Source organism: Dama dama, chromosome 27 (genome assembly GCF_033118175.1).
Source record: "Dama dama isolate Ldn47 chromosome 27, ASM3311817v1, whole genome shotgun sequence".
In the NCBI taxonomy this organism is placed as follows: Eukaryota; Metazoa; Chordata; class Mammalia; order Artiodactyla; family Cervidae; genus Dama; species Dama dama.
Genome location: NC_083707.1, coordinates 60,473,873 through 60,496,111, shown reverse-complemented (window position 1 = coordinate 60,496,111; position 22,239 = coordinate 60,473,873).

The following is a 22,239-nucleotide window of genomic DNA, read 5'->3' as shown; positions in this document are numbered from 1 at the left end:
TCAATAACCTCAGATATGCAGATGACACCACTCTTATGGCAGAAAGGGAAGAAGAACTAAAGAGCCTCTTGATGACTGTGAAGAGGAGAGTGAAAAAGTTGGCTTAAAGCTCAACATTCAGAAAACTCAGATCATAACATCCGGTCCCATTACTTCTTGGCAAATAGATGGAGAAACAATGGAAACGTGAGAGACTTTGTTTTCTTGGGCTCCAAAATCACTGCAGATGGTGACTGCAGCCATGAAATTAAAAGACGCTTGCTCCTTGGAAGAAAAGCTATGACCAACCTAGATAGCATATTACAAAGCAGAGAAATTACCTTGCCGACAAAGGTCCATCTAGCCAAAGCTATGGTTTTTCCAGTGGTCATGTATGGATGTGAGAGTTGGACTATAAAGAAAGCTGAGCACCAAAGAAGTGATGCTTTTGAACTGTGGTGTTGGAGAAGACTCTTGAGAGTTCCTTGGACTGCAAGGAGATCCAACCAGTACATCCTAAAGGAAATCAGTCCTGAATATTCATTGTAAGGACTGATGCTGAAGCTGAAACTCCAATACTTTGGTCACCTGATGTGAAGAACTGACTCATTGGAGAAGACCCTGATGCTGAGAAAGATCGAAGGCGGGAGGAGAAGGGGACGACAGAGGATGAGATGGCTGGATGGCATCACTGATTTGATGGACATGAGTTTGAGTAAACTCCGGGAGTTTGTGATGGACAGGGAGGCCTGGCGTGCTGCAGTCCATGGGGTCACAAAGAGTCGGACACGACTGAGCGACTGAACTAAACTGAAACTTGACTGCCTTGGATCTTAGTCTCGTCAGGTGGATCCTCCACTGTGGCCCACAGGCTTTCTAGTTGTGGCACGTGAGCTTATTTGCATCATTTTTCTTACACTAGATGGTAAGCACGCCTCCACTTTGCTTTGGAGGGAGATACTGTCTCTACCTTTTGAAGGTGTTCTCCTGACAAACATCCTAGAAACGACAGTCCAGGCAAAGGGCCGCCAGAGCGTCTACTCCCAAGATGTGCAGAAACACAAGAGACCATGGAGGATGGGCCCCCAGCAATGACAACTCAGCACATCATATGCTCGGGCCCCGGACTGAGAAAGAAAGCAGCTTTACAACGTTGTTGGGGTCCACGACGTGTGGGATCTCAGTTCCCTGACCAGGGATTGAACCCATGTCTCCTGTATTGCAAGGCAGATTCTTAGCCACTGGACCACCCGGGAAGACCCTCAATAAAATGTTTAATTAAAAAACAAAGAGTGTGTGTGTGTGTGTGTGAGAGTGTGTGTGTGTGTGAGAGTGTGTGTGTGTGTGAGTTTGTGTATGAGTGTGTGAGTGTGAGTGTGTGAGTGTGAGTGTGTGTGTGTTTGTGTGTGAGTGTGTGTGAGTGTGTGTGTGTGAGTGTGTGTATGTGTGTGTGAGTGTATGTGTGTGAGTGTGTGTGTGAGTGTGTGTGTGAGTGTGTGTGAGAGAGAGTGTGTGTGTGTGAGTTTGTGTATGTGTGTGTGTGTATGTGTGTGTGTGAGAGTGTGTGTATGTGTGTGAGTGTGAGAGTGTGTGTGTGAGTTTGTGTGTGAGAGTGTGTGTGTGAGTTTGTGTATGAGTGTGTGTGAGAGTGTGTGTATGTGTGTGTGTGTATGTGTGTGTGTGAGAGTGTGTGTATGTGTGTGAGTGTGAGAGTGTGTGTGTGAGTTTGTGTGTGAGTGTGTGTGTGTGAGAGTGTGTGTGTGAGTTTGTGTATGAGTGTGTGTGTGTGAGAGTGTGTGTATGTGTGAGTGTGAGAGTGTGTGTGTGTGTTTGTGTGTGAGTGTGTGTGTGTGAGAGTGTGTGTGTGAGTTTGTGTATGAGTGTGTGTGTGTGTGAGAGTGTGTGTATGTGTGTGAGTGTGAGAGTGTGTGTGTGAGTTTGTGTGTGAGTGTGTTTATGTGTGTGTGTGTGAGTGTGTGTGTATGTGTGTGAGAGTGTGTGTGTGAGCGTGTGTGTGTGAGAGTGTGTGTGTGAGTGAGAGTGTGTGTGTGTATGTGAGTGTGAGTGTGTGTGTGTGTGTGTGTGTGTGTGTGTGTGTACCTGTGTGCTGTATGACACACACACTCAGGCTAGTGGGGCCCCCGTGCTGGGCTGTCTGCTCTCAGGGGCCCTCTCTGGTCACCTGCAGCCTGGTCCCTCCTCACAGCACAAGGGGCCCCCAGGTCTCGCCTAGGACTGCCCTGTGCTCCCCCTTCCAAACCAGGGCCTTGGAATTCCCTGCTCAAACAGCCTCCAGTCCATCCCGAGGACGCCATGGCCTTGCCCTTTCTCCATCCTCCCAGGTAAGCTGTTCTGCGCTGTCTGTGTGTGCACTTCCAAGCCCACGGGTAGTCCCAGGGGGAGCTGTTTGTGGGGAATATGAACAGAGCTTGGTTTGGAAAAGAAAGGTCTAGCATGTCGGTAACCACTCATGGCCATGACTAGTGTGGGGGAGGGAAGGTGGGCACACAGTTGTCTTCCCGTTTTCGCCATAAAATTTTGGAAAGGAAATCGAGAAGAAGGCAGAGCCAGCCTTCCACGCCCTCTCTGACCTCTAGGGACCGGGACACGGTTCATAAACCCCAGAGACAGAGATCAGCTCTTCTGCTCCAATCAACCGCAAACGACTGTGACACCCAGCACAAGGGCAGGCAGAGCGCAGAGGGTAAAGCGCAGGAACCTGAGCCGGGACAAGGGTGTTTCATGGCTCCGCCCTTCAAATCACAGGCTGATCTCGCTCCTCGGGAAAGAAGGGCCTTGATTTTGGCATCCGACGCCCAACGGTTCAAAGTACAGTCGCCGTTTCTAGGTCCTTCTGCCACCACCAGGACATGACCAGGAGGCCCACAGTGGACAGCTATTCTTGTGTCGAGTCCTGTCAGACACAAGGGTTTCTTGATTCCTACGATAACCCTGCTTTCTGAGGATAAAGCAAATCTGTGACTTGACGGTCATGGCCCAGAAGTAGACAGAACCGAGGGGAGACCTGAACTCGGGGTGCGGTTGAGAAGCTTCTGGAGGTTTAATATTTAGTAACATCATCGTGTGTCAATCACCAAGTGCTGAATGCTTTAGAGTTTGGAGCATTTCTTTTTCTATTCCAGACCAATTTCTGCTTCACAGTAGAGCTGTGGGTTTACCATCTTCGGTATTTCTGCACTGCCTCGTTCCCTCCCAAAAGGATCTGAAGCAGCTTGTCTCCCTTTAAGGTTAATGTGTCTGGGTCCTAGCACTCTACAAAATGCATTTGGTTTTATATGAGTCAGCCAAAATTTCTCTTGGGAAATTGTCAGAGAAAATAAATAACAGAGCGGGGAAAGTCAGAGTCACAGTGGAGGACACGGGTCTGAGGGTACTGCAAAGATGTCCGCTGAGGCTGCACCGGGGGAAAGGGCACCATGAAATAGTTTCCAGGGGACTGTTCCGCAGAGCGGGACCTGGCAGGCAGACCGTGCTAAGCAAATATTTGTTGAGTTGGGGCAGCGTCTCCCAGCCGGCATGCTGCTGCCTGTGGAAGGGACGGGCAGCTGGTGCCCTTGGCCACAAATGTTACCATTTCCCGCCTGAGCCATGTGGAAGGCCCCAGAGCCAGCCCCGGCACTCTGAAGGCACCGTGAACTCCTCCAGGGCAGGGAACAGAGCTCATCTGTATTTACATCCTAAGCGCAAGGCATCACGCCTCGCGTCTATGTAAGAAAGTGAAAGTGTTAGCTGCTCACTCCTGTTCGACTCTGCGTTAGCAAGGGCTGTAGCCCCCAGGCTCCTCTGTCCATGGAATTCTCCAGGCAAGAATATTGGAATGGGTTGCCATTCCCTTCTCCTGGGGATCTTCCAGACCCAGGGGTTGAACCCTGGTCTCCCGCATTGCAGGCAGATTCTTTACCCTCTAAGCCCCCAGGGAAATCCTGGCATCTGGTAGGCGCTAAATAAACGTTGAGTAGATTTTGCAAGCATGCTTTTTATAACTTCCTCCAAGTCACTATTAGGATGTTGAGCAGTAAAAAGATCAAGGACAGAACTATTGATCCTCCAGGTGCCGGGTTGACAATCACGTATTAATCCACGTTGGAGGGAGGCGAGGTCTAGGAAGAAGGAGACTTTCTGTTGAGTAGTGATGGTTTTAGTTCAAACAGTAGAACGGGTGTCCCAGGGGCAAACCGGACACTAGTGAGTGAAAGGAGAGGAAAGGTCAGGATCTCCCAAGAAGAGGACTGTGAGTCAGTCTCGGGGAAAGGGGCGTTCTCATAACTGCTGGGACAGGTTTTTCTGGGACAGAATTGGGTGACTTTTATGAGAAGTCTTAAATATGGGCCAAATCTCTGACCCAAGAATTTCACTTGTATATTTCGATTGCTAAAATTTAATCAGCTTCACAAAGATATTAGTATGCTTACAAGGATGTATACCACAGTATTGGTTATAATGGTGAAACATTTAGAATAATGTTAACTTTCAACAAGTGCTTAAGTAAATCATTGAAGATAGTCACTGAACGTAATATTACACAGCTGTTAAAATGGTGATGGAGAGTTAGACTTATTTGAACGAAAATTTATTTGTATTATATTGTTAAGTAAAAAGAGTGAGATACCAATGGTACCATTTTAGTTTGCCAGAAACATTTACATATGGAGGGAGAGAGAGAGAGAGAGAAATTCTTAAAGAATACATATCAAAATGCTAACGGTGAGGACTTCCCTAGTGGATAGGAATCCGCCTGTCAGTGCAGGGGACACAGGTTCAATCCCTCATCGGGGAAGATTCCCACACGCTGCAGCGAAACTAAGCCTGGGCACCCCAACTGCCGAGTCCGAGCTCTGAGCCCCAAAGCCACAGCTACCGAAGCCCAGGTGCCCGGGAGCCCGCGGCTCCGCGAGAGACGCCACTGGAGGGAGAGCAGCCCCCACGACGGGCCCGCGGCTCCGCGACCGGAGAGCAGCCCCGCTCGCCACAACCAGAGGAAGCCCGCACGTAGCGAGAAGACCCAGCCCAGCCAAAAACAAATAAATATAGCAATGTTACATGTCAGAAAAACTTTTTAAATGCTAATGGTGATTATCTTCTGGGTATTAGGAATACAACTAATTTAACATTTTTACTCTTATCTGTTATTTCTAAACTTCTAACTGTGGATATGTGATACTGTAAAAATAGTAATAATAACACACATAATAATAAAGGTTATTATACACATAATCATAAAATTAGGACAGGTGAAGTTGTGTCTCTGCTGTTGATTAAATTGGTGAACTTTCTGCGATCCCAAGTGCCCAGCCGGGTCTGCAGTGGTGAGCTGGCTGGATGTTGTGGGAGGAAAGCTGAAGAGGCTACAGCCACTTCCAGCAGCCAATACTCTAATTACACGAAGGAAGACGGTGACCTGGGAAATCGCACACTTTGTCAGGCAAAAGTGGTTTTTCAGAACTAATATTTTAAATTTTTTGCGAGGCTTTTTTGGTTTTCATGATGAGAATGTCTTTGCAAATCAGAAATTACATTCTTAGCATTTCCCTCTTTCTGTGACTTCCTCATGAGCAACATGTAAGAATTGGAATCTTCTCATTCTATCCCCTGCTTTGGCACAAAATACCTCATACAGATAGATATTTGTATCTGAACCTGGAAACAAAAATAACATTTGCCTCTCATCCCACACGGTACACTGGAAGCTCCATGAGGCCAGGGGTTTTTTTTTGTTTTGTTCCAGAGCCCAGAAGAATACCTGGTATCCAGGAGGCACTTGGTAAATAAGTTTCAAATGAACAAGTGAATGTTGGCAGAGTGTAAAACAAGCAACTCGGAAGAAGCCGCTTTGCAAACACTTGCTTTCGCTATGCTTACTTTAGAAACATGAGTTTCTGAAGGGAATTCCAAAATAAAACCTCATTCTTTTTTTATGTAATTAATTTTTCAGATTACTAACATTTTTTAAAAAATCAGGTACGATCTTCACATAGCCATATAACAAAAAATGAGAACTACAGATTGTGTTCTGGGTAAACACAGTTCAACAGAACTTGCCCTGACGAGGGAGACTTTCTACACCTGCATCTCCAATATGGGAGCTGCTAACCATAGGAGGGAGGAATCAGGCACTTGAAATGTGGCTGGCTGAGAAAGAGGAGGTGAATTTTACATTTTATTTAATTCTAATTAATTTACATTTAAATTTGAATAGCCACGTATGATCAGTGGCTACCATCTCAGGCAGTCCAGCTCAAGACTGAACCGCTCATCCTAGTGCATGTGACAAGGTAAATACCACGTGTTTGCCACGATGCTGTGTGTAAACACGATTGAATCTCGCCCTGTGAGAAGAGGGTGGAAATAACCCCAGGAAACGAGTGCGCTTGACGAAAGCGTCTCTCATGTCTTCAGTCACTCAGTCATGTCCTGCTCTTTGTGACCCCATGGACTGCAGCCCGCCAGGCGCCTCTGTCCATGGGATTTTCCAGCCAGGAATACTAGAGTGGGTTGCCATTTCCTTCTCCAGGGGATCTTCCCCACCCAGGGATCGCGCCCCACTCTCTTGCACTGGCAGGCGGGTTCTTTACAACTGTGCCACCCGAGTATCTTTCATGAATTCAAAAAATTTCTTGGGGCTTCCCTGGTGGCCCAGTGGTTAAGACTCAGTACTTCCATTGCGGGGGGAACGTGGGTTAGATTCCGGGTCAGGAAGTTCTGCATGCTGTGAGGTGTGATCAAAAGAAAAAAAAAAAAAATTTTTTTAAAGAAACAAACCAAAAAAATTTCTTTACCACACAGCCTTCCTAACCTCTGTAGTCCTGCTACCCCCTGGACATGCCACAGATTTATTTGTTTCCAAAATGAGATGTATAAGATTTATAAAACCCAAAGCAAAGATCTGTGCAGTGTATGTTGCCAGCATGAAAATGAAAAGTGCAATTTGCATGAAAAGTCATACTTTTACTTCAGAGTGCCTCCTTTTTTTAGTTGATGATTGTACATACTGCTTTAGTGATGTTAGTTATACATAAAGGTTTGTGTTTGTTTTCACTTAAAAATCCCCACGTTAAGTGAACATGGAACTCAGGCAACCAATCAGAAGAGCCCCCCCCCCCACCCCATTACCTTCCTCAGAAACCTTCATAAAACATTCATGCAAAGTGTTCTCCTTTAAATTAGCTGAGTATTTATCTTAATTCTTCATCTTCTCAATGTTATCTGTCCCATGGCTTTTCTTAATGACATAGATGTTACTGTAGGTCACATTGTAGAAAGCAATTTCAGAGAAAAACTAAAAATGGAGGAAGAACACAGTTGAAGTGAATATATCTTTGTGGCATTAAGCTGAAAAAAAGGGGTTATTGTAACTTTATGATGAATCATAACAAGTTGTTAAATGAGGTGTAATTACTTCTTTGTAACTAAGCTGCTATCACAGAAATACCATAGACGAAGTGGCTTATCAACAACAGAAGTGTGTTCCTCATGGTTCCAGAAGCTGTGTTCAGTCCAAGTTCAAGGCAGTGACAGGCTCACTGTTGCATGAGAGCCCACTTCCTGGCTCCCAGACCGACGGTTCACTGTATCTTCAGGTGGGGGAAGGTGAGGGAATTCTCTGGGGTCTCGTTTGTCAGAGCTCTGAGCCCATTTATGAGGACAAGGTATCAAATCACCACCCAAGTACCATCCCACTGGTGAGTAGGCTTCAATGCATGAATTGCGGGGTGGGTGGGACCACATGCACTTTGAATGGATCTTCTGTCCATATCCTTGCATAATTTTACAACATCATACATTGACTATTCGGAAAATATTAGTTCACTAAGTTGTGGACTTCTGCCAAATGTCAACCCATTTCGTTACAGAATATCCAACACCACATTCATTAATATCAGCACCAATATCATCTGATAAGTCTTTAAGTATTGTGATACCATCAAGCTTATGATGCTTGATACAAGATTTTTAAAAATCTAATGTTTGCTAGAAAGTTCAAAGAAACAGGGGCTTCCCCAGTGGCTCAGGTGGTGAAGAATCTGCCTGCCAGTGCGGGAGAGGCAAGAGACTCGAGTTTCAGCCCTGGGTCGGGAAGATTCCCTGGAGGAGGAAATGGCACCCCACGCCAGCACTCATGCTGGGATAATTCACGGGCAGAGGAGGCTGGTGGGCTACAGTCTACGGGGTCACAAAGAATTGGACACGACTGAGCGCCTGAATATGTACCATGAAAGAAACAAATGTTATCGGTTGCTTTTCCTTGGTGTGACAAGCTCAACTGATTCATTTTCAAGAACTTGCCTGCCAAGCAGTCAAGTATGAATAACCCTAGTTGCCAGTTGTTCTTTTAGGCAAAAAGAATCTTCCCTGAAGAAAGCAGTGGGTTCAGGGCACTGCTCAAACAATGGTACAGTTGCTTTTCTCTTGAGATAACCATGGTGGTGGAATACACAGCAGAAGTGCTTTATGCATATTTCCTATTTCGTCTCCTGTGACCTTCGAAGAGGGCCCATGTACCCTAGAGACGCACCAGAAACCCACTGGGGCACTGGAAGAAAAGAACAAAGCGTGTATATTTAAAACGTTTCATCCTTTTGTCATTTCTACTTTTGTATAGGCTTTGTAACATGCATTCCACATGTGCCACGCTTAGCCATTCAGTCACGTCTGTCTCTGCGACCCCATGGACTGGGGCCCCCCAGGCTCCTCTGGCCATGGGATTCTCCAGGCAAGAACACTGAAGTGGGTTGCCAGGCCCTCTTCCAGGGGATCTTCCCAACCCAGGGCTTGAACCCACGTCTCTGGTGTCTCCTGCATTGATGGGTGGATTCTTTACCACTGCGCCATCTGGGAAGCATTCATGCCATAGAGGCACTTATGTCTGTAATTCATTAATAAATAAATAAATGCACATTGGGATGCAAATATTTTATTGGTGGAGCGTGCAAACAGGAAAGTTCGGGGACACCATTATGAACATCCAGGGTGAAAATAACCTCACTGAAACACGTGGGACAAAATCCTGTGGGCGCCGGAACACAAGCGCCGGCCGCTTCCCCGTTCCTGCCCCAGAGGGTGAAGGAGACGGCCGCATGGAAAGACGACGCACAGCGGCCTCGGGGCTCTCTTGGCTTTGGAGCGGCGCCCCGGTCTCCTGGACGGTGCTGCTCCGAAGGACTTCCTGGGGCTTCACGGGACGGTCCACCCGAAGGCACTGCCCTCAGCCGCAGCTTGGGCGCTGGAGCTTCTGCCCTCCCAGCCCCCAGCCCCCAGCCCCCCACGCCGGCCCTGAAGCAGTGACGTCTGGTTCAGTCTCAGAACAAAGGCTGCCCAAACCTGCTGACTCTCGTGTTCTCTGGGGCCACAGGGCCCTCGGCGGGGAGACGGCGGAGGCCCGGGCTGACCTCACAGCTGGGGCCACCCTCCCTGAGGCCAGAGCAGCTCGGCCGCCCCGGGTCTCTAGCCCCCCACCCCAACCCCTGGCCTCTGCTTGTGCCCCCAGGTGGAGCCTCCTGGCCCCCCGGACAGACAGCTCGTGGTGTTCAGACGCACTCACTGCCTTGGACAGTTGCCTTTTAAAAGTTATGGAAGCTTGCGAGCTCTTTCCGCGAGTGGGAGACTGCAGTGAGTGACAGGCGCTCAGTCGTGTCCGAGTCTTTGTGACCCCACGGACTACACAGTCCCTGGGATTCTCCAGGCCAGAATACTGGAGTGGGGAGCCTTTCCCTTCTCCAGGGGATCTTCCCAACCTAGGGATCAAACCCAGGTTTCCTACATTGCAGGCGGATTCTTCACCAGCTGAGCCACAGGGGAGATTAGAACTCTCCATTTCCCTCTGAGAGTGTATGATGTCATCCAATCAAGGCCTTAAATGCTTTCCAAAAAATTCTGGCCTTCTTTTCATTTCACTCCCTGTCCCTCACAGTGAACCGCTAACGATTCCTGCTGTGCAAAGCGGCATTCCCGCATCAGGATCAGAGGAGCCCTTCTGCTCTCTGCTCTTTCTCAGGCCCCACTGCTGCTTCTGTGTCTTCTCCCTGGCTCTGTCCTTGGCCCCAGATCACAGCTGCACACTCAGGTTTACACTAAAGACACTGGCTTTAGCCTCCCTGTGGGTTTAGGGAGCTGACAGGAAGGAACAGCGTAGGGGGTATTTCACTTGCTCTTCCTTTGAGCTCTTAAAAAGGCTTCGTCTTGACAGTCACGCTGCCTGCAGTCCGTGAGTTGTTTACATGGGAGTGAGCGTGTCCCTGAAAGATACAGGAATGACCTTTCTCTAGCCTTCCAAGCCGTCTTTTTCTCTTTTCTCTTTATGCTCTAGCCATAAAGAGGATTCCCTCTCTGGCCTTCTGACTCATTTTGTTGTGCCTTTCTCTTAGGAGCCTGAGGCGTCTTTACTGGAGGGTGTTGGACACCACTGCCTGATCCCAGCAATGCCAGCGAGACTTTTTACTGTATTATCTCTCTTCCCAAATCTCTCTCTTCACCTGATACCTAGATCCCAAATAAAAATCCAGTGGAGGCAATAAAAGGTTATAGTCATCTGTGAGACCCACAAAAGGTAGTGTTATAATAAAAGGTGAAAAACGTAAACGTTGAAAACACAGAGATTCTAAAGGTATACGAAGTAGTAAAATAAAAATGAATTCATCATCAAATACTAGAAACCCATATGGTGGTCAAAGAACAAAATAAGATTTTATAGCTTACACATCATTCCTCCTCCACAGTATGCCACTCTTTTCTCATGAGGCCCTTGTTTCACTGTCTTGTAGCTATTTCTTTACATGGCTTGTTCTGTATTCGATTTTGGTTACTTGGGGATAAAAACCAGGTTCTGCTTATCTTGGTGTCTCCAGAACCCAGCACGGAGCTTAGCAAACAGTGGATGCTCCATCAAGGTTTATTAACGGGAAGAAGAACAGAAAGTATTTCTAGGAGAAGAATGCAGAAAGCCTACTGAGAGAGAAAACTGGAGTCTAGCATTTTAACTAAAAGAAACCCAATGACTTTCTGCATCACAGAAAAGGGTTTTTATGTAGCTACAATGCCATGCTTTTCCTCTAGCTTATGGGCTTTCCTGATAGCTCATTTGGTAAAGAATTTGCCTGCAATGCCAGAGACACCGGTTCAATTCCTGGGTCGGGAAGATGTGCTGGAGAAGGGATAGGCTACCCACTCCCAGTATTCTGGCCTGGAGAATTCCATGGACTGTATAGTCCATAGGGTCACAAAGAGTTGGACACAACTGAGCGACTTTCACTTCACTTCACTTTACTGGAAATGCACAGAGGATTAACCTACCAAATGGAGAGAGGAAAGATGATGAATGGACATGATAGAATCATTGCAGCTGGTGAATTTCAGAGTGGTGTTTTCCATATCCATGATGTCCTACAGGCTATAAGAATGAAATTAAAATTAAATCAAATTAATCGCCAAATGTAAAATGCCTTTGAAGCCAGCAGGAATGATTTGGGGCTATTTTGAGAAGTAAAGATGAGCAAAAGAAGAAGCCCAAAATAGTGGGTAATGACATGATCTTTAATAAGAGCTGGAGGAAAGAAAGCTTTTACCATCATCACCATCCTCCTCCTCCACACCATCATTAAACAAGCAGAAAACAATGTCACTGTTGGTACCCAGGCAAACATCCTCATTAGGAGATGCATTTCAGAGACAGAAGCCCCTTTCATTGCTACATTCGCGAGGCAAATGAGGTAGATAGGTAATGAGATGTAGCTTAGTGCTTATTTTACAGTGTGATTTTAGGAGAGTCATTACTGAAAACCTCCACTAATAAAAGATTCCCCAAGGGGTTGGTATTCCGTTAATATGGAAGAAGATGGAAATTCAGGATTTTTATATCTTCTGAAACAGACGGTTATAATTTAAACTTCATGAAATACAGGAAAGAGGAAATGCAATCAAAACCCTTAAAGTCCTAGTTTCTTATTTTCCAGGCCAGAGCCTGCAGTAGAGTTGTATAAATAGTTCAGAGACGGTCTTCTATTTTTCTTCCTTCCTGGAGATAATCTGCAGTGTGTCTGCCTGGACACATCAAATGGCGGGCCAGATGGCATTCCAACACTGCGTATCTAAAAGCCTGCGCTCTCGTCAGATACACTGGAATGATCTTGAGCTGGTGGAGCAGAAGCCGCGTTAATAGAAGCAGCTTTGGAATGAAAGGAAGGGGCGAGCGTGAAAGAGTGCCTTGGAAGGGATATTTCCTTTAAAAGGCAGAAGGAACCTCTGAGGGTGAGACGAGGAAAACCTCATACGTATTAAATCTGTCAGGATCCCTCTGACGCGGTGCTGCCCTGAGCCAGTCCCAACATTAGCAACATATCTTTACAGTAGTGTAAATGCTATATTAGGGTTTGTAAATATCTCACTACTGGGCTTGTTAGCTGCAGGACTTTCCTAACTGAAGTCAAACAGGTTTGAAAGCAGATTATAATGGATTAGGAGGCTTATTAGCCTCCCTTAGGAGCTGCCAGATGCTATTCCAGGAGACCCACACCTCATTTCAGACTCATGATTTAGTGTGTGAAACTCACCCAGAGCCTCAGTATTTTATGTATTTATTGCATTTGGCTGCACCTCGCGGCTTGCATGATCTTAGTTCCCTGACCAGGGATTGAACCTGGGCCCTTGGCAGTGAAAGCCCCGAGCCCTAACCACTGAATAACCAGGGAATTCCCTGGAACTCCAGTATTTTAATTTCAGGCTCTACTGTCTCTTAAAACACACCCTTCTTTTATGGAAGTCTTTATTGAATTTATTACAATATTGCTTCTGTATTATGCTCTGGTTTTTTTGGCCATGAGGCATATGGGATCTCAGCCCCCCAACCAGGGATGAAACCTGCACCCCGCATATGGGAAGGTGAAGCCTTAACCCCTGGACCACCAGCAAGGCCCTGAAAAACACATCGTTCTTAGACATCACGTTTTATTCACATCCTCCCAGAGACAGTACAAAATAAGCTACAGATTGATCGCTTAGACCGTTAGTGAATCACTCAGTGCTTCGGTTTTGGTCCTAAGCATAAGTTTTTGTATACGTCCATGGTAGGTGATGCTAGTGGTAATGAACCCACCTGCCAAAGCAGGAGACGTAGAGACCTGGGCTCCATCCGTGGGTCAGGAAGATCCCCTGGAGGAGGGCATGCAACCCACTCTAGTGTTCTTGCCTGGAGAATCCCATGGACAGAGGAGCCTGGTGGGCAACAGTCTGTGGGGTCGCAGAGAGTCAGACACGACTGGAGCAACACACACAGCTTTAGCACATTCACAGATTTGTGCAACCAAACTCTTTATGATGAATAACGTCCCGCTGTGTGGCTCTACCACGCTTGGTTTATCCATTCACACGTTGGCAGACACTTGGCTTGTTTCTCCCTGTTGTGAACACTGTTGCTATGAACATTCATGTACAAACACGTGACTTCCATTCTTCTGAGTACACACCTAAGAGCGGAATTGTGGATCCCACGCCGATGCTCTGTCTACACTTTTAAACGTGGCGCGTTCCTTCGTGGCCGCACTGGGCCTCTGTGGCTGCGTGCAGGTTTCCTCTAGTTGCAGCGAGCGGGGCTTCTCTCCATCGCGGCGCGTGGGCTTCTCATTGAGGTGGCGTCTCTCGCGGCGGAGCACAGGCTCCAGGGCGCACGGCCTCAGCAGTTGTGGTGCCTGGGCTTAACAGCGCCTCTGCGTGTGGGATCTTCCCAACCAGGGACTGAACCCGTGTCCCCTGCCCTGGTAGGTGGGTTCTTATCCGCTGTTCCTCTAGGGAAGTCCTCACGGTGGCTGCACCATCTTACCTTTCTCCTAGCAAGGTACAGGAGTTCCAGTTTCTCCATATCCCAACCAACGCTTGTTATTTTCTTGTCTTTGCTCTGTTTTACTTAGAATGGCCATCCTAGCTGGTGTGAAGTGTTATCTCACTGTGACTTTGATTTGCATTTCTACACTGACTAATGATGAGCAGCTTTTCAGGAGCTTGTTGGCTTTTTCTATGTCTTCTCTGAGGAAATGTCTATTCAGGTCTTCTGGTCATTTTTAGATTGGGTTGTTTGTCTTTTACTTGTTAGAGTTCCTTAACCATTCTAGATAGTAAACACTTATCAAATACACTACAAGTATTTTCTCCCATTAGCACAAATTACTCTCAACAGGGCTGAGAAAGGGACACTGCCAAAAATCTTACAAACTTGAAAAAGATACGAAAATTCTAAGATAATTTGTGTGCACTAAAAGACATGTTCCAAAACGGTCGTTACTCATAACGGCCGTAAGCTGGAAACAATCCCAAACATCCATCAACAGTACACGGGATAAAGGAACTGTTGTGTACGCATGCAGTGGAACGCTGTGATGTCAACGACAATGAACTGTTGCACCCAAAGCAGCACTGACATATCTTAGAAGCATAACATCGAGCCAAAGAAGCCAGACCCTAAAAAGTATATATGGTACCATCTCATTGTACATGTAACATGAGGTTCAAAAACAAGCAGGCAAAACTAATCCAGCCCATAGAAGTCAGGAGAGTAATATTTTTCAAGGGGTCATTACCGGGTGGAGGATAGCAAGTGGGAGACTTGAAGGTGGTAAGAACGCCCTATTTTCTGTTCTGGGTAGTGGGCCCAGTATTGTGTTTATGTTGTGAAAACTCATCAAGATTCATGTTTATGATTTGTGCATTTTTCCACATGCTACGCTTCCCTAAAAAAGGTATTCAGACAAAACTTCACTTCAACCCTCTGTACGTGGGCTTCCAGGATCTGAGCTCCCAGCAAATTAGCTGTTATCTGACTTGAATCTCTCTTCATCTGTTTCCAGTTTTTTATTTTTTTCGCCCTGAGCAAATGACAAATAATCCAGCCCTCACTGCAGAATGGATGGAAGGTTCTCGTTCTCTATGTCTCCCTCTGTATCTGTCTTCTGAAACTCTCCATCGCGTCTGTCCCTTCGCCCTCCCTGCTCCCTGCTCTCCTGCGGCTCTCCCTGCCTTTTCTTCTCTCTCCATCCTATTCTCCCTTCTTTCTCTTCTCTCCCCACTCTCTACATGAATGAAGTATACGCAGAGCTGGGGAGGAAGTCTTCGGCTTTCACTGCAGACAAATTTACTTTCTCTACTCTTCAGTTTAAAAGCAGGTAAGTTGAAAGTACTCATTTCTCCTACAAAGCAGTCTGGCATTCCGGTTCTTCCCATTTTGACTTTCCAAGTTGAAGGTTGCTAAAATATAAATTGCAAGTATTATCCATGATTGCATCTGGGTGGCAAGATTATAGGTGTTTTTTTATATTCAATGTATATTTTGTATATGTATGTTTATTTCTACATTGTAAAAAATATATATTTGGCTGCATCGAGCCTTAGTTGTGGCACATGGGCATCTCTCTAGTTGTGTCGGGTGGGGACCCGTGGGCTCAGGAGTTGTGGCCCATGGCTTCATTTCCCCATGGCATGTGGCAGGCAGATCTTAGTTCCCCGACCATGGATCGAACATATCTCCCCTTCACTGGAAGGCAGACTATCAACCACCGGACCCCCAGAAAGTCCCATATTTCTACATTCTTTGTAAATATTATTTTCATTATGATGTGAGTAACAAAGTGCCCATGTTTGTTATTGTTTTAGGCTTTACTCTTTTTTTTTGGCTAATCACACAGCACGTGGCCTCTTAATTCCCCAACCAGAGATGAAATCTGAGACACCAGCAATGGAAGCTCAGAGTCTTAATAGCTGGACTGCCAGGGAAGTCCCAGGCTTTACATTTTTTAAGTTTCAGAAATTAAATTTTTTAGAAAAAATAAAAGTTTTAGCCAGCTCTAGTTTTCCTCTTTGTACTATGGAACCTAGTACCATAGTAATGAGATACTTATTACTCTTCCTAAGTTGTCCATTAGGATTGCCAGACAAAATATAAGAGGCCAAGTTAGATTTGAAGTTCAGGTAAAAGAATGAATAATTTTTGCAGCCTAACAAGAATTATTCATTTTTTATTTGAACTTCAAATGTCATTGGGCCTCTTGTATTTTTATTTGCTAAACCCAACAGTCTTAATGTTGATACGTCTTTTTCTGTGGGTCACCATCTTCACTAGAAAGACAAGTTTGTTACCCGTGCTAGGAGAAGATTGGTCGTCAGGCAATGCCAGTGACGGAGAAGGCAATGGCACCCCACTCCAGTCCTCTCGCCTGGAGAATCCCGTGGATGGAGGGGCCTGGTGGGCTGCAGTCCACGGGGTCGCTAAGAGTCAGACACAACTGAGCGACTTCACTTTCACTTTTCACTTTCCTGCATTTGAGAAGGAAATGGCAACCCACTCCAGTATTCTTGCCTGGAGAATCCCAGGGACGGGGGAGCCTGGTGGGCTGCCGTCTATGGGGTTGCACAGAGTCGGACACGACTGAGGCGACTTAGCAGCAGCAGCAGCAATGTGAGTGAAGCTCAAGTTTTAGATAGAATTGTTCTAGAGGCATAGAAATCCTTAGGAAATCTTCCTCTTATCACACTGTTTGCCAGCCAGAACTTCCTGCGAGTACTAAGCAGCAATGGGAACTTCCACACAGAGGAGCAGTCTTTGGAGGAAGATAAAAGTTAAAGTCCATCAGTTGTGTCTGACCTTTGCAACCCCGTGGACTGTAGCCTGCCAGACTCCTCTGTTCATGAAGTTCTCCAGGCAAGGATACTGGAGTGAGTTGCCATTTCCTTCTCCAGGAGATCTTTGAACCCAGTGATCGAACCCAGGTCTCCTGCATTTACCAACTGATGCACCAGAAAAGGCCAGATTCAGGTAAACCTGGTTCAAATTCTGGCACCGTCTTTTATTTGCTTGATGACATTGAGCAGGTGACGCAATGTTCTTCTGTGAAATACTGCTGCTATTCTCACAGGCCTTCCATGTTGTCATAAACAGGAAATAAAACATGTGAAATATTTAGCACATCACTTGCCATAGATTAAACTTTTTCATAAATAATAGCTCTTGGTATTATTAGTAAAGAGACAAGGCCCCTTCCTATTACACCGTCAAAGAAAAACCATCAGGTGAATGCACAAATAACTCTAACCCCAGACAATGATGAGGGTCAAAAGAGCAAAGGTACTGAGGAGAGACAGGTGTTCACACAACTGAACGTGAGCGAGGGGCATGGTGGGCTGCACTAGAAGTTGGCCTGGATTATGGAATTCGGGTCAGGACCCTCTAAATGGAGACACAGCTCTCACCAAAGCACAAAGATGGGGAAATAGGAGAGGTGTACAGGGAAAAGCAAATGAGTTTCTTTGAAGAAAAGCAAGACTAAGGAGGTGTGTCAGGTGACCTACGAGTCTGGACGTGATTTCACATCTCTGGCGTGTTAGCAGAGCCATGACAAGATGAGGATGCTTAGAAGATGACCATGGGGACTTCCCTGGTGGTCCAGTGGCTAAGACTCCATGCTCCCAACGCAGGTTCAATCCCTGGTCAGGGAGAACTAGATCCCACATGCCGTGACTAAGAGCTTGCTCGCCACGACTAAAGGTCCTGCTGCAGAGAAGACTGATGAGTTCACATGCTGCAACTCAAACCTGGGGCAACCAAATAAATTAATGAATTCAGTTCAGTGCAGTTGCTCAGTCGTGTCCGACTTTTTGCGACCACATGGACTACAGCACGCCAGGCCTCCCAGTCCATCACCAACTCCTGGAGTTTACTCAAACTCATGTCCATCGAGTCAGTGATGCCATTCAACCATCTCATCCTCTGTCATCCCCTTCTCCTCCTGCCTTCAATCTTTCCCAGCATCAGGGTCTTTTCCAATGAGTCAACTCTTCACATCAGGTGGCCAAAGTATTGGAGCCTCAGCTTCAACATCAGTCCTTCCAGTGAACACCCAGGACTGATCTCCTTTAGGATGGACTGGTTGGATCTCCTTGCTGTCCAAGGGACTCTCATTCGTGATTTAATGAATGAAAAAATTAGTGAATTAATGAATTCATAAATTAATGAATTAATAAAAATTAATGAATAAAATAAAGGTTATTCTGTAGTAAATCATTGCAAGGACTGAGAGGGAAATTTCCTGGGGGCCTAGGGTGGGGGTGCCGAGTTCAGGATCCACTGGAATAAGGCTGATTTCATGACTCCTCTGCTTACAACCCTTTGTGGCTTCCCCCTGCCCGCGGGACCAAGTCTGGAGGCCTTAGGCAGTGTCGAGGCCCGCACGCTCCGCTCCGGCTCCTCTGGTCTCTCTGTGCCCTGGCCTTCGTGTCTGTGCTCCCCGTCACCAGCACATGGCCCGGCCTACCCTGCTCCCTGTTCAGACTGCAGCTTCCTGGATCCTTTCTCAGAAACTGTCTCTGAACCTGCCGAGGGGTTAGACCTCCTGTGCATGCTCCCACAGCACCGTACTGCTCTCCTGGGCAACCCTGTCATTACTCACTCTTTGTCATCGTTTCCTTGCTTTCCTGGTGGCTCAGTGGAAAAGAATCCGCCTGCCAATGCAGGAGACCTGAGTATGACCCCTGGGCCAGGAAGATCCCCTGGAGAAGGAATGGCAACAATCCAGTATTACTGCCGGGCAAGTCCCATGGACAGAGGAGCCTGGCTAGCTACAGTCCACAGGGTCTTTTGGAGTTGGACAAGACAGCCATTAAACAACAACAATGCTTTCCTTACTTTTAATTCTCGAAGAGCAAGGGTCTGGGGTGGGTGGGGGGCTGCTCCTTCAACACGTTCTAGGTGTAAATGCATAGCCATAAAGAAAAGAAAGTGAAGTCGCTCAGTCGTGTCCTACTCTTTACGACCTCATAGATTGTAGCCTGCCGGGCTCTCCGTCCATGGGATTCTCCAGGCAAGAATACTGGAGTGGGTAGCTGTTCCCTCCTCCAGAGAATCTTCCCCGCCCAGGGATTGAACTCAGGTCTCCCGCACTGCAGGCAGACTCTTTACCATCTGAGACACCAGGGGTTCCTAGGCACAGCCATAGGCTTCCAGTAAATGTTGACCATTGAACGTGGAGAACAGTGATGAGATTTCTCCATCAGGATGATGACGATGAGATGTCAAAGGCAGGAGGGGAGGGATGAATTTCTAAATCCATACTTGTCCCTTTCCAGACTGAACGCTCTAGAAGAGGGGTCAGCAAACTGGATGGGACCAAGTCAGGCTGTTGCCTGTCTTTGTAAATGCAGTTTTGTGGGGACAGGGGCATGCTCATTCATTTAGGTGTGTGTACATCTGCTCTCTCACTACACCCAAGGTGGGTAGTTACCTGTACAACTTGACTATTTACTATTTGGCCCTATGCCAAAAAACTTTGCCAACCTCTGTTCTAGAAAAAAGTTTGCATACAGGTTCACTGTAATAATAGCTGTGGTTATCTTTATGTGCCAGGGTTACAGAGGAACTTTATATGCATCTTAATATTCTGCACTACTCAAATTTTCTACAAAGAACATATATTATTTTTATAATCAGTAAAACAATAAAAGTTATTAAAAACCAGATTGAATGCCCCTCTAATTCTTTTTTAGTTTTTAATTTCTAAGTGTTTTATACTTTTTTCAGGGAAAAACTTGTTAATCAGAGCAATTTTCCTTTGGTGCTTTGGAGAACGTAGGAAGAGAGCCCTAAAATCTACAGAAGAAATCTCGGTTTCCCTCATTTCCTACTCCAGTGGGACAATGTCTTTCTGTTATTTTATGAGTCTGGCTTGTGATTCAGAGTTCAGAAAATCAAGCTGAACACTTCTGTGAAGCTTGGATTCCAGTAAATGTATCCTGTCACATACTGACTGTGTCCATGGTCAGTATCGTCATGAGGACACCGGATACTTTCTGGGCTTTCCTGGTGGCTCAGTTGGCAAAGAATCCGCCTGCAATGCAGGGTCTGGGGTTCGATCCCTGGGTCGGGAGGATCCCCTGGAGAAGGAACTGGCAACCCACTCCAGTATTCTTACCTGGGAAATCCCATGGACAGAGGAGCCTGGGGCCTACAGTCCATGGGATCATAGAGTCAGATACGACTTAACAACTAAATCACCACTGCTGGCTACTATCTAGTAGTATTCTGATTGGGACTTATTTTCTACATTTTAGTAACAATTATTAAGTAAAACTAGAAAACCTAGACACAACTCTTTTTTGTTTGTTTTTGGTATGTTGTTTGTGGTTGTCCTTTTTACTTATTTTTTTCTCTATTGAGATACAACTCTTAATAATGATTGCAGATTTTTTTTAAAAAGTGTTAGCAAATGACTTTAATTAAAACAGAAAATGCATAACCCAGATCTTCAAATATCTGGTGAAAAAACCAGGTCCAGTTTCTCAGATATCACTCTTTTTCCTCTTCCTTTCTTTTCAAGAACTTTCAAAATAATCAAAGTAAATGATTATTGTGGAAATTTTCTGCTTATAGTTTTTCACTAGATGCAAGCTCTGTGAAAACAGGAATGATTGCATTGTTCATGACTGTGTCCTGGCATTGAGAACTACAAGAAGCACAGAGAAAGTGCTGATAATAAATCTTTCTTGAAGGGATGACTATAAAAGAAGTAGATACAAAAAAAATGTCCCCCAGGAAAGCGGTCTTTTGCTAAACAGTTTTGTTGATTATAAGAAAGGTGCACACTTTAAAAACAATTAGAAAATTAAGAAAAGTAGAAAAAAGGACAAAAACTCACTCTGCTTTCTCAAAGTTAAAACTATGATTATTTTGTTGCGTTGTTTTCATTTCTTTTCCCTATGCATAATTTTTAATGCAAAGTTAACCAGGTAATGGTTTTATGCACGTGTGTGTGTGTGCAGCTAGCTGTTTGTGACCCCATGGACTGCAGCCCACAAGGCTCCTCTGTTCTTGGAATTTTCCAGGCAAGAATATTGGAGTAGGTCGCCATTTCCGACTCCAGGGGATCTTCCTGACCCAGAGATGGAACCTGTGTCTCTTGAATCTCTACCTCTCCTGCACCGACGGTGGCTTCTTTACCACTGCACCACCGGGGAAGCCCCATGTATACACGTAGGAAAGGGAAGGCAGTTTACATACGTGTGTCTACATGTGGGCTTCTCTGAGAGCTCAGCTGGTAAGGAATCCGCCTGCAATGCAGGAGATCCCGGTTTGATTCCTGGGTCGGGAAGATCCACTGGAGAAGGGATAGGCTACCCACTCCAGTATTCCTGGGCTTCCCTTGTGGCTCAGCTGGTAAAGAATCCATTGAATGTATATTCATATATACATGTAAAATATATAATATATACAAACAAATAAATTATATATAGTCTTCCTTTTAAAATTAATCATACACTGTAAGAATTTTCCATGCAATTTCAAGTTCTTTATAAACATTCATTTTAATGATTAGATAATAAATTGAGTGGAATTGCATCCTTTATTAATAATTTCCACTTTCTTTTCTTTTGCACTATGAACAATGCTGCCATCCCTTTATGCATTTAGCCATTTTTCACAGAAAGCACATAATAGGTGGTATATCAACCCAGAGAATCTCAATTATGTCTCAGTAACAACCCCCCCCCCCATCTCTGTGCTTACAACCACAGTGGTTTATTTCTTGCTCACACTATAAATCCACTATAAAAATGGGAATTAAAAAAATCATAAAAATGTAGTTCCCGTCAATGCAACAAATATTTGTTGAGTGCCTGTTATCATAAGGCCCACTGCTGGCTTTGAATAGAGATGAAAAGATTTTCTGATGAGTCACAGATAAATGAAAGCTGAGAACCCTATTTTCATAACATGCTGCACAACAGCAGAAAACGAAAATCAATGAAGGTGAAAGATCATTCTTCAAGCCTAGTCATTTGTATGCCACAGCTGTATTGTTTTAGATATGAGTCTCTTTTTCTGTCTGCCTCTTAAAAACTCTCCTTTGTGTATAAAGGTCAGCCTGGTGCGGCCTTATGCCTCCCGCTCAAGCAGACTTGCTGCCAGCCACGAGGATCCCCAGCCTTGGGTTTTGCAACACCTTCATGCTCCCATGACCTCAAAAACTGTTGTGAAATTTTCCAAACAAAACTCATTTTAATTTACCAAATGTAATAATGTAAAATTCAAAAGGCTCTTTACACCAATAGTCTGAATCCTAGAAACTGTCCTAAGAAAATATCCCTCCAAGGGAAGAAATGATATACATAAGAAGGTCTTTATTTTAGATGTTTATTATTATAGCAATAACAATAGGTAAATTATGAGATATTAGATTGAATCTCATGAATCTGTAAATACTCATAAGCATGAAA